The sequence below is a fragment of the Rhagoletis pomonella genome, unplaced genomic scaffold (genome assembly GCF_013731165.1).
Source record: "Rhagoletis pomonella isolate Grant_MI unplaced genomic scaffold, Rhpom_1.0 Rhpom_scaffold_00001, whole genome shotgun sequence".
In the NCBI taxonomy this organism is placed as follows: Eukaryota; Metazoa; Arthropoda; class Insecta; order Diptera; family Tephritidae; genus Rhagoletis; species Rhagoletis pomonella.
The window spans coordinates 11,647,679-11,660,163 of record NW_023458555.1 but is presented as its reverse complement, the minus strand read 5'-3'; the positions used below and the strand labels follow the sequence as shown (position 1 = coordinate 11,660,163).

At 33.2% G+C, this 12,485-nt stretch overlaps 1 protein-coding gene across 3 annotated transcripts in view; it reads right to left on the bottom strand.

Moving 5' to 3' along the window:
- The window catches only part of LOC118738853 (transmembrane and coiled-coil domains protein 2), a 67,549-nt gene that overhangs the window by 18,592 nt on the left and 36,472 nt on the right, over positions 1–12,485 (bottom strand). The window contains exon 1 of one of the 3 annotated variants that reach the window (XM_036469874.1): positions 4,297–4,349. The exons of the other annotated variants lie outside the window; for them this stretch is intronic. The gene's annotated coding sequence lies outside the window, so the exon portion shown is untranslated. Of the gene's footprint in view, positions 1–4,296; positions 4,350–12,485 lie in introns of those variants that run through there. 3 annotated transcript variants of the gene reach the window in all.

The window sequence follows — 12,485 nt, the reverse complement described above, 5'->3', positions numbered from 1 at the left end:
TATTGGTGACTATTTTTTGAAATTCGGCGATTTTTTTTTTTCAAATCTTGTACAAGGTTTGAAATTTTGGGTCACATAGTTTTCGATGCGGTCTAAACTATATTTTTGTAAAAAAATAAATTAAAAATAAGTAAAGAAAAAATGAATGGTCAAAACTTGTAAAGAAGCCGTGTCGCTAATTATGTGGCCAGCACTTTATGTAGATGGGCATACGAATTTATGGGATTGTAATTGAAACTATGCAGATATAAGTAAGTGTTTGTGTGGTTTTATATAAATTGCATGGCTTATTTTTGAGTGCAGATATACATACATGTATATTAGGCAATAAATATGTAAATATGTTTGTATGCATGTTCATGCAAACATACCATAAGTGGATATGCATGTATGAATATTTATATGGTTCAGCATTGTGTGCTCTTATGGCGGATTTAATTAATTATTTATGCAAATATTGACGGAGGAATTTGCTTGGCTGACTCATCGCTTACGAAAATTGTTGATCGTATGGACGACGTAGAGGAGTAGCAGCCATTCGATGCATATGTATGTATGTATGAATGTAAGTGTTAAGCACTAAGTATGAAGAGTAGAGTGGAAATGAGATTTAAATTTTTAATAACGTGTAATGGAAATTTAATCGGCAGACGCCCGATGACGCCGATGTCGTCGACGATTAAAATTAAAATAAAAATTGTATTTATGAAGCCTGCAGTCATGTTGGTGTTACTGATGTGCCTCTTCAATTATCAAGTAATCGACAAGTTTAATTGGCATCTCAAAAAATCAAAGTATTCTTACTCTTTAGAAAGTATTCTGTATCTGAAGATAAATTTTTGAAACATTCATTTTTGCTCATTCAAAAGATTGCTTACTGTCGCGGAGAAAGCTGTGCTATGCCTTAAGGGCGGTATACTCTGACCGGAGAGGTACCAGGCTTGAAGCACATACAAGCTTACGCTGATGAGACACGAATAATCATGAATGTATAGTGCACTTCACAGGGTCTTTTGGTCAGTCTCGGCAAGAAAGTTTTTTAATGTTCTGAAGCTTGGAGGCGTAAGCCTGAGTCTTTAGTCTGAAGTGAAATATTGATCGTAACTCTAAACAGGAAGTTGACGAAGATATTCATGCATCGAGCAAAAAGTTATTGGACCACTGAAAATTTTCGGATAGTATCAGATAACCTTAAGTTACACTTGGAGTCTATGGCCAGCTCTAGTACTTTGGGCATAAACAGATTTAGTCAAATCGATAATTACACCCTCGATTTAGCGATCCAAGAGAAATCAACGAAGTTGAATGTCAAGCTGTAGTCTATTTATCTTCCCCTCAATGTGACAAAGGAGTGATCCAGAGCTTGCTTTCATCTAGAATTTTCGGTAGAAGGGACTGTCAGTCAGTGACATTTAATCGGAATGTGCAAAATAACCACGTGTTTTCTGAAAATACCTAAACGGCCAGTCGCGAAAATCTAGTCTCCGCTGAAGTTTTCTCAATCTATTAGGAATACACCGCGTCAGTCAGGATAAAAAATTGCAGTCAAAAAGTGCATACAATTACTCCGTAGGACTTGGTCCAAGCCAAATTAGAAAAAGTGTTTGCTAACCTCCGCGTGTATTTGTGCCCTGAAAAAGCTCCTCATACAACTATTTTGCCGCTAGGGGGAGGCACACCACAAATTGGAGGAGAAGCTCGGCCAAACACTTAGCAAAAGTGTAAGCGCCAAATACTCACATACTTGTTTTAAGTGCAGATCAAGTGAATAGAAAGCTAAGAAATTAAAAAAGCAGTTGTCAGTTATTAGGTCAAGACGTATTCTAATGTTTTTAGGGTCGCTAATCACGAATATATCATCAGAATTTCGATATTCAAAATCGCAGATTCAATATCTATGGCGGAATATTTTTTTAAATTTATTGTATTCACCTAGAATGTGTTACTCGGTAGTATCAGGGTCGCTGATTACGAATCTGAAGTCAGATTGGAAAAATTTAAAGTGGCGAACCCCATTTGGCGGACAAAAAAATCAAAATCTATTGGATTCGCTTAAAACGTTGTAATCGGGGTCGCTGATTATAATCATTAATTAATTAATAATTATTAATCCGAAATCAGATTTAAAAAATTCAAAATGGCGAATCCATATACGGTATACCATTTATCACGTAAAAGTTAAAATCGCATTTAAAAAAAAAAAGAAGAAAATTTAACAAATATTGTCTGGAAATGCCTTGGCATGATTAGCTTCAAATTTCTCTTTTTAATGGCACACTGACAGACTTAAACATAACAGGTTGGAATCATAGTTAATAAATAGTTGAAAATGCTTAATACATAAAACAATTTTCGGCCAAGAATTTATATGTATGTATGTATTTAAAGGACTTTTGATCTTTCCAATTTAAAAATTTACGTGCTTCGAATGGCACGGTTCCGGAGATTTGCCCAGTGCATCAGTGTGCACCAGCAAGCGACTTACATACATTTCAAGCCACTTGAAAATTTACTTTTATTCACTAGGCTTGGATCGAAACAAGCAAGTATATGCTTGCTTTCCTCAAATATGTTTGTTTGCAACTCCTGCTCATACTTGTTTTATTTCAAGCATATCCAACTGTACGTATAGCGGGATATGGATAGGTAGCTTGTAAATTTCAAGTGGCTTGTAGATTTCTAAGCTACGCCCGTATTCATTTGTGTTGAAGTGTGAATCATACTACTTGCGCTTGTATTTTTTTCAAGTAGCTTCAAAACGTAAATGAATCGGCTTGTGCAGTACACTGATGCATGTATGTATGTATGTATATGTAAGTGTGGTACTCACTGCCACCAATCACCCACTTTACTTTCTTTACGTTTTTATTGTACAATTTAATTTAATTTCATTTAATTTAAATAAGAATGTTTGTGTGTGATAGCATGACTAAGCGATTAGGTACACATGTACCTATGTATGTACATATATAAATATCTACACACTAAGTACGAAAATATTAGATTGATATACATACATACATACATACATACATATGTATATACAAATGAATTTGTCTCAAATCACTTATAAATAGGTCGGTCACTAAATTCTCCGAAAAAAATTAACAAATCAAAGAACTATTTACGACACATTTCTGTTTATCAGGATGTTGACATATTTCAATTGCTGGGAAAATATACAGTCAGCGTCAAAAATGTGAATACCCTGACGTTTTGACGTTTTTCTTTTTTATATTTTCCATACTAATTTTTATTTATTTTGTTATAAAAATTTAATCAGTTGTACAGCAAAAACCAGCCGAAACCGTTTTTTTCAATTTCATATAGAATTCGGGAAAATTCAAGAAATACCAAACAAAGTTCCATCAAAATTTTCAATTTCGATTTCTTAGAAAATTTTTCAATACGCAGTTTTGTAGCCCTTTAAATTTTAATATAATAAGGCGCATCTTTCAAGTCCCTAAAACGCACGAAAAAACATTTATTTTTATATGGAAGAAAATGCGCAACACCCTCGACAAAAAACAAAAATCTCAAAAATCAACGGTAATTTTTATAGACTTGAAACTTGCACCTTATATAATAAAATTTAATGGGCTACAAAACTGCATACCCCGAATTCTAAGAAATGGAATTGAAAAGTTGAAAATTTTGATGACAATTTTTTTGGTAGTTCTTGAATTTTCCCCAGTTATATATGAATTTGAAAAAATTGATTCTGCTGGTTTTTGCTGTTGAGCTAACTGTATTTTTATAAAAAAATAAGAAAAATTTGGTATTGAAAATATAAATAAAGAAACGTGTGGGTATTCATATTATTGACGCTGACTGTATATTTAAGCTATGGCGAATTATCATCTATATACGCGTACAAATATGCTGAGATGTCTATCAAATTAAATTGATAAACAAACGCTTATTAAATTAAGTTAATGCTTTCTTTTTCGATAAGAAAAATCCAATTAATGAGAAAAAGGCCCGAATAGATTGTTATAAAAATTAGATAAAATATCAATACAAACAAAACTAATTTTTCAATTGTGTTCTAATATGTATCTCCTGCGCTGGGTTTCCACTGAATATTAAATTTAAAAAAAATAAAAATAAAATTATGCAACGTGCAGCATTAAAAATTGTAATTCAGTTTATTTCCCCATGATATATTTAAATTACAAATTATATTTGTCAATTCAATGACTAGTGAGAATTCGGCATTATCTATGTATGTATGTCGTAATAAGAAACATTTATGAATAGATCAAACAATTGAAATGGATTTTTTATTTTACTTACCAAATCTCACTACGAAACGTCGACAAGTTTACAGTTTTTTTTTTTTTAAATCTGAAATAGAAATAATAAAGGATATTAATGTCAAAATATTAAAAAAATAAATTTTTTGTATTTTTTGAAATCGACAACTTAACACTTATACCGGCTGGAAATGAGAACGAGCCTACAAAACGGCGATGTTTGGTTTTAGTCAAAGAGGGAATTTTGGTAAAAAAATAATTAATTTTCATAGGGTGCCCCAGAGCTCCCTGGGACTATTAAAGATGTGAGAGCCAAAGTACATCAACCTTAGCCTCGCAAACGCTGGGCAAAGGTAGTGTTGAGATGATTTCGCCTCTTCATCTTTCAGGCAACAGCGACATACGGGATCTGGTAGTATGCTCAGCCTTACTGCGTGAATACCAATTGGATAGTGACCCATTAAAACCCCCACCAAAAGTGGGAGCTGTGGCTTTGCGTGTGTGAGGAGTGCCTTTGACTGCCTCTGTCGATCCTCGGCCAGCAGGACCTTGCGATCGCATATGTCCTGGTTTTCGCCCAGCGCTCGCTGAGCTGACATGAGGCCCATCTATCCAAGAGTGTACCATGTCAGCTAAACAGTTCCCCGTAATGTTACTGTGACCCGGAACCCAAATAATCCTAATACAGAAAGTGTTCCGATGGGACCGAGAGAGAGCAGACATTCCTTAACTAAAGCCTTTCGTGCTAATGGAAAGCTCTCGAAGACCCCCACCGACAACCCTGCGGTCCAGTTTCGACCCATCGGTGAAGAAGCTCACCGCTCCGCCCGGCCCATTCCTCCCTTGAGGTAAAGTGAGCAGAGAGTAAGGTGTAATTTGAAATATTTTTCAAGAACTGACGACTTCCAAATTAAAAGTTTTGTTCCTCAACTTTCCAGGATAAAACCTGTAAAACTTTCAAAAAGCAAAGTCATCTCAGAGAAAGAGAGAAAACCCAAAAAGTATGGGAACACTTTTCGGAAAAAAGCTGGTAAAACTGTCAACTGTAACTGTTGACGATTTCCTAAATACATTTAAAAAAAAATACTTGCAAAGCTTGATATTTCTTCGGTATGATATACGTACTTGTTCAATAAGTTGTAAATGCCGATGTACTTTTGTTTTTGTCTATTCCACTTTCATTTTGCTTTGACAACAGTGAACAGCTGACGGTTTGACACTTTAGCACATTTTACCAGCAAAAATTCTTCGATTAAAATCTTGCAACTTTTAAGAAGGATCTATTTTACTCTTCCACTTTTCCCCTACCTCACCAGAAAACCGAATACGAGAAAGCTTTCTGCTAAATTTTTGCATTATCTGCCGAGTTAGGGAACGCAACTAAATTGTCCATCAGCTCTAACTCCTTTTGGTTGAGAAATTCGATATTACATTAGTACATGTACAAGATAACGCTATGGACTTCAATGGTCTCTGCGAAGCCTCGCAGTGGCTAGCTAGCTTACATGCACAAGAGTTAATTCATGTCACAATTTCAATATACGAGTATCATCCCCACTAACAATTAGTCACACTTGATATTTGAGAAGCAAAGCCATCCGGAACACCTGCTGACTCACAGCGAATTGGGCAAATGCACTCTATTCATTAACTTATTTTTCGCCCATATGTTCAAGAAAGAAAAGCTATAGCAGACACAGAAGCAAACACATAGCCAAATGGGCCTAAAATATGACTGTCGTTTGGCAAAATATAGCAAAACTCAAGCAGCAGGCAGAGCAGCAGCTGACTTGCCTGGCTAAGCAGACAGGAAATATCGATTGTTTGTGGCAAATTGGCCGCGAACGCAATTCAAAACGCCCAAACCCACAAAAAAAAAACAAAAAGGAAACACAAAAACAAAAAGGAAAACACAAACTTCAAGCAAAATCGAAAGGCAAAAAACAGCGCAAAATAGGAAGCGACAGCGCGGTTGTTATTGCTATTAATACGCCATGGTGTGCCAAGTTCAACGATTTACGTGAGAGCCTGCAGCGAGATTTAACACGCGCGTAAACAAATTTTGAATACATACAAATGTTTTTTTATTTATTAAGTACTTAAACAAACAATTTTTAGCAGCTCCTCGTCTACTAGATATTCTCGACATTCTTTCTGACAAGTAAACGCATTGTCAGTTATATATCTCTCTTAACTTGAGGACTTGAATCAGCTGGCGAGCAGCACAATGGACAGTTACGTGAATGGGCAAATAGCCAACGGCTTAGTGAAAGACTTTGAACTTTCAGATATTTGTGTGTGTGTGTGTGCATTTGAAGTACTATTCATATCAATTGAGTTAATTTTTTTTGAAATTAAATTACAAAGCTTTCAAAGCTATTTTCAGCAAAAGATTGTGCTGCTGCTGGTTTTGTCAGCTATTAATCGCCATTTATTATAGTTGACTGCATTTGATAAAGCCTACAATAAAGGCATTAGCAACAATCTGTTGGAATGGCGAAATGAACTTTGAAACTTTGAAGTGCCTTTTTGCGGGTAAAACACAAAGCCATAAAAAAAATATGCTTTTGTTTTTGTTGCAGGCGATACTTGAATGCTTAATTGGAAAGTTAAAATATATGGTAGGCATTATATTAATTTAAATAATCCGATTTTAACTGTGATATGAAAGTGTACAAAATAAATGGGGAATGCAAAAATATACTTACAGCCAATTTCACGAGAGCAATTTAAGTGAAATGTTTTGAATTTTATATGGAAATTGGCAGAAAATAAAAAGTCATTTTCCATTTAAATTGCTGGTGGAACCGGCTATTAGTAAAATAAAAATGAACAAAGCAACAAAATATACGGGATACCCAAAAAGTACCACGAGAAACTGTACCTCGTATTGTATTGTTATTTTTTCCCAAAAATTTAACATCTCAAAATAGTCCTGATTTTATAATGTTTCCTTAATATATTTTAACTACATTGCACTTGAATGTGGTAAAGCAACTATGTATATGAAAATGTTTTTCCGAAAAAATAAAATAAAGTATAGCCTCATTTATACATGCACTTTAATAAAGAGGTGAAAAGGCCCGATTTTTTTTTTTTACTTAAAAAATTCAAAATTTCAAAAATGGTGACACTTTTGTAGAGAAAATCTGGCTTTTATTGTCAAAATCACACTTCTCTTTAAGTTTGTCGTGGCATTTATTGGATACTCTGTATATAATAAAATAAAATACAAAAACGAAAAAAAAGACAATGAAATTACTGCGGTGAAATAAAATTAGATAACAAATTAAAAAAATTATAAAAATTCAATATAAATAAAAATTAAAAAAAAAAAAAGTTTAAAAGTAATGTTAAAAAAGTGAGGAAAGAAAATTAGACAAAAAACTATGTGGATGTGCCCTAGGGTGGCCCAAAAATGCAAATGTTGGAATTTTTATGCTGTCACCCCTAGAATTGTTCTATAACGAAAGAAATATACCCTTTTTTTTTTGGAAATCAAAAAATATTTAGAGGTCGCTCGAAGCGCTCAAAGTTTTCTATGTATTTTATATGGTAAAAAACAACTTTCGTAGTTTTTCGATCGGAAAACTCTGTTTCTCTTCAGGAGATTCCCAATATGATTCCCAATTATTTATTTAACAATATTTTCATAGTAACTTTATTTTATAGGTCTGCCGAAAACCACAGAAAATGCAATGGGGGATTTTCCTCCCTATAAAAGGAAATTTTAAGCATACTTTGCATATTTGAGAGAAAAAGCAAAACACCGTCAGTTAAAAAAATTAATAAAAATCAACGCAATTTTCTAGCGTCTGTTTTTTTAAATTCTGAATAAACAGTTTGAAATTTTTGGGGGATTTTGATAAAATTTTCGAATTTTTATAAGTTTGAAATGTGGATTTATATGGCGTTTGGAATATAATGCGCTAGACTTCTATAAAAAAAAAATATTAAAGATCGAATAAACAAAAGAAATATAACCAAAATTGGTCAAAATAAAAAGTTTCTGTTATTTCTTCGACCACTGTATTTTCCCAAATCTCATACGGAGTGAAAAGTACCCAAGATGCTTAGACCGTCCACGCGTAAGCTTCAGTTAAGACTCCTACCAGTATGAAAAGATACATCTCGTTTTGCTTTGAGAACGCTGACGTAGATATGCATGTACAGGGTGGGCCAAATAAGACCTACCAATGTTAAACATGTATAACTTCTTTATTTGTTAATATTATTGTTATTTTCTTTCTGCATGTTATAGTTAATCTCGTGGAAATTCAACATGGATACTTATAGCAAGACCACAAAGAATGATTATAATAAGCTATTCGTTTTACACAATTAGCCACACAAATTGATTTTTTTAGGTAATGTTTTGATGTCGGATGAAGCGCATTTCGAAGCAAAACTGTACATTGTGGGGCTCTGAAAATCCAAGGGCAACACACCAGCACCAGTTCACCCATCCAAATGCACTGAAAATGTTATCGGCCCATATTTATTCGATAATGAGGATGAAACGCCAGAAACGATTTCTGGAGCTTCTTATAGAACAATGATTGATAACTTTTTACGGCCAACGGCAGAGCAGCATCCTAATTTGCGGTTCCAACAAGATGGAGCGACTGCGCACACTGCTAGGTAAACTACGGACCTACTGCGTGGAATTGGTAGGTCTCAATTGGGCCACCCTATATGTTCTATGTACCTATTACTTTTACAACTAAAATTACAAATACTAAACAATAAAATAAAAAAGTAGGTTATAACATACACTTAAGATGAGCTAAATATGGTAGAATGGAAAAAGAAAAAAGTATAAATAGAACTGAATATTGTACGAGTATGATAAAGCAGAAAATCGCAAGCAGATAAGCAGAAGCACAAAACCCTTAAGTCAAATCTAAGCTAAAGACTAATAGAAAGTCAAACACACAAAAAAAAAGTAAAAAAATTCAATAAATAACAAAGGAAAACAATGCAATTCAGACAAACTGCAAAATGGAAAAATAAACCAAACAAATCCCCCTGAAAATAAGCGCACAAAAGAGCGCAAAGCCAGCGGAGATACAAAACAAAATATGTAACACAAAAACAAAAAAATGCAGCCAAGTGCACTAACCCTGAAAAAGCTTGAAAATTACTTGCTGCTCATGAGGCGTGCGTTGCCAGCGGCACTTAAGCTTGGCTGTGCTTTGCTCACTCGCATTCACAACAGTGTTGCCAGAAATTGCTCGTGAAAAGTCGCTCAAGTGAAGATTAAATCTTCAAAAACCGAAAAATAAAAATATATAAAAAGAAATAGAAAATATAAATTAAATAAAAACAAATAAAAAAAATAAAAATAAAATTTTTTTAAATATATAAAAAAAATATATAAAAAAATGTATGAAAAAAATGACAACGTGTAATTTTTAAGCAAAAAAACCAGCTTCAATTGTCATATAAAAATTTAGGAGTACCGTTAATCTCCTCATGATCCAATGACCGGATCTAAACCATTACTATTAGTATGGGACCATCCTTTAGGTACCACCTTTCCGATAAGAAGAGAATCATCCAAATCGGTTGACGATATTCAATGTTATGCGGTAGTACATACATAGTACATACAAAAAAAATACTCAGACGAATTTTCCGCCTGCTCCTTTTTTAAAGTTGGTTAAAATTGAAAAAAAAAAAAATTTATTTTGCAATAAACATATTATTAATATGGAATATTAGTTGATTTTATTATCTTCAGTTTAAGATTTTGGCAGTGTTTTTTGAAAATAAGTCTTCATTTTGAAGATAAATCTCCACTTCTGGCAACACTGATTCACATACATGTTGGCGGCTTAGCATGCATACTTGTACTTTCTATTTTTAACTAAACTACATTCACACTGCGCGACATACAAGTGGAAATCAGGGAACAAAAGGTTTAGCAAAGAAAAAGGTAGGAAAATGTGAAACAAAGTGGCGAAAAGGGCCTCGTGTGTACACAGAAGTATGCCAAAGCGGTGGGTGATGAGATGGGAAAAACAGCGCAGATAGAGAGGTGAAGAAAATGCCAAGCCTTGAGTGGAATTAAATGTGGCGAGTAGAAATTTGCGATTTTCACATACCGTTACACAGGTATGACAACTAACTTACATCCATACATACATAACTCGCAGTGGTAAACAATAGACAGTTGTGTAAGTATGTATCTCAGAAGCTGATGCCTCCCAAGAGAGACGCGTTTTCGAAATGTTATTGGAAACATTATTTCGGTAAAGTTGCTTGATAATGGAAAACAGTTCTGTTCTGTATTATTGCATTTCTAATATGTATGAGAAAAATAATTTTTCTAAGCGAATTTTTTTTCAAACTTTAATCAATAATTTTTGTACCGATTCGATGACGTTTTAGCACTTTCTCTGTTAAAACCGTAATTTCGTAAAAGAAAATGCTGGTCGAAAATCTGGATAAATTGATTTTCACAAACACTACATGTGGTGTCAAGTTTACGCTCTTAAAAGAATTCTGCAAAGGCCGAAACAAATGATAGTCGGAGCCAAGCTTTGCAAATTTTTGTCGCGTCACTAAATATTTGTGCGTCGTCTAGCATTGTTGTCATGAAGAAAAACGCGTTGGATTTTTTTCAATACTTATAATCCTAATTTTTTTTTAAATAAAATTTTTTGTTTAAATTTTTACCATGCCTAGTGTGTTTTGAAAGTTTACATCTGAGATTTATTTTAGAGGGACTGAAATTTTCCACGCTTTTGCACATTTTTTTATGGAATACAAAACATGATATACTTACATTTTAGACACATGATGTGTTCAGCACTTTTAATATAAAATCGACGGAGAGCATTTCTGTGAAACATTTTAACCATTTGACTCCGCAATAAGTGGGTAGTTTTTGTCCCATTTTTAGAAAAGGCCAAAAAATACACATAAAACGAGAGTATAATGGGTTACAATTTTTAACAAAAATATTCATTCTAAATGTCAGCAATAAAAATAAACAGAAAATACTCATTTAACTATTTTTTCGTCTAACAATAAAAAATACAGGATAATTGTGCTATTAAAAAAAACTAAATTTGTCAAAATCATATCGGTTCATCGATGATTATATTTACAGAAATTTATCGAGTTATCCATGTTTATTGAGTCATCGCAACGTATCGAATTATTCAAATTGATCAATGTTCATTGAGATGTCGAAATTTATAGGCAGAAAATTAGTTGTGGAAATTTACGGATAGTTATCGAGCCATAAAAATTTATGAGATTATGAGAAGCTATCGAAATTAAACAAGTTATCGTAATGCTTCGATTTATGATGAAAGTTTATCGGATGGAAGTTTTTGGAATTTTCAAAATTTTTATCGAGTTATCGAAATTTCAAGACTATATAAGCGTAATTAAGAATTTCATCGTGTTACCAGAGTGTAACGAATTATCGAAATTTATAGATGTATCCAAAGTTTATCGATTTAGATATATTCGAGTTATCGATTTAGATATATTCGAGATATCGATTTAGATATGTATTCGTTTTTCAGTTATCGAAATTATTCGAGCCCTCGAATATAGTCGAGTTATACAAATTAAATTTTTTTGAGATTTATTGAATTATCGATACCTATCAAACTATCGAAATTAATCGACAAACTGGAAAATATCGGTCAATTCAAAGTCCTTCAAAGAAAGTTAAGTTATTTTGTGCCTTACAAGTTAAACGACGTCCTAAGTTAGGAAACCTCTCCAAGTGTTTTAAAAACTATTAAAACTGGTAACTGGCGCTCCTAGTTTTCCTTATTACTTACAACCATAATGATCATAAATACGTTTCCACGATACAAATAAAAGTTGTCGAAAGTTGTTTTTATTAAAGGACAGCGAACTCATAAGCAGTCGTGTGCAAAATATTAAGACCACTACAAAAGTCCATTGAATATTGACTGATAATACTCATTACCCAACCTACAAATGGAAAGCGACCACTTAAAACTAAAAATGTCTGTGAACCAACAAAACAAATTTTAGTTAAATTTACATGTTTGTTATAAATTCTTCTATTAACACATGTTTCCTCCTTTCGAGTCAGTATAAAATCTTGTAACTTTTTTTTTCATGTGCTAGTGAGGATATTTTCGTAAAACAAAGTACGCAGCTATGTTGCATAATTTCGTTTTATAGGCTTCAAAAGATATTATGTAATATTGGCGCAGAATTGTTTTTTTCATTTGT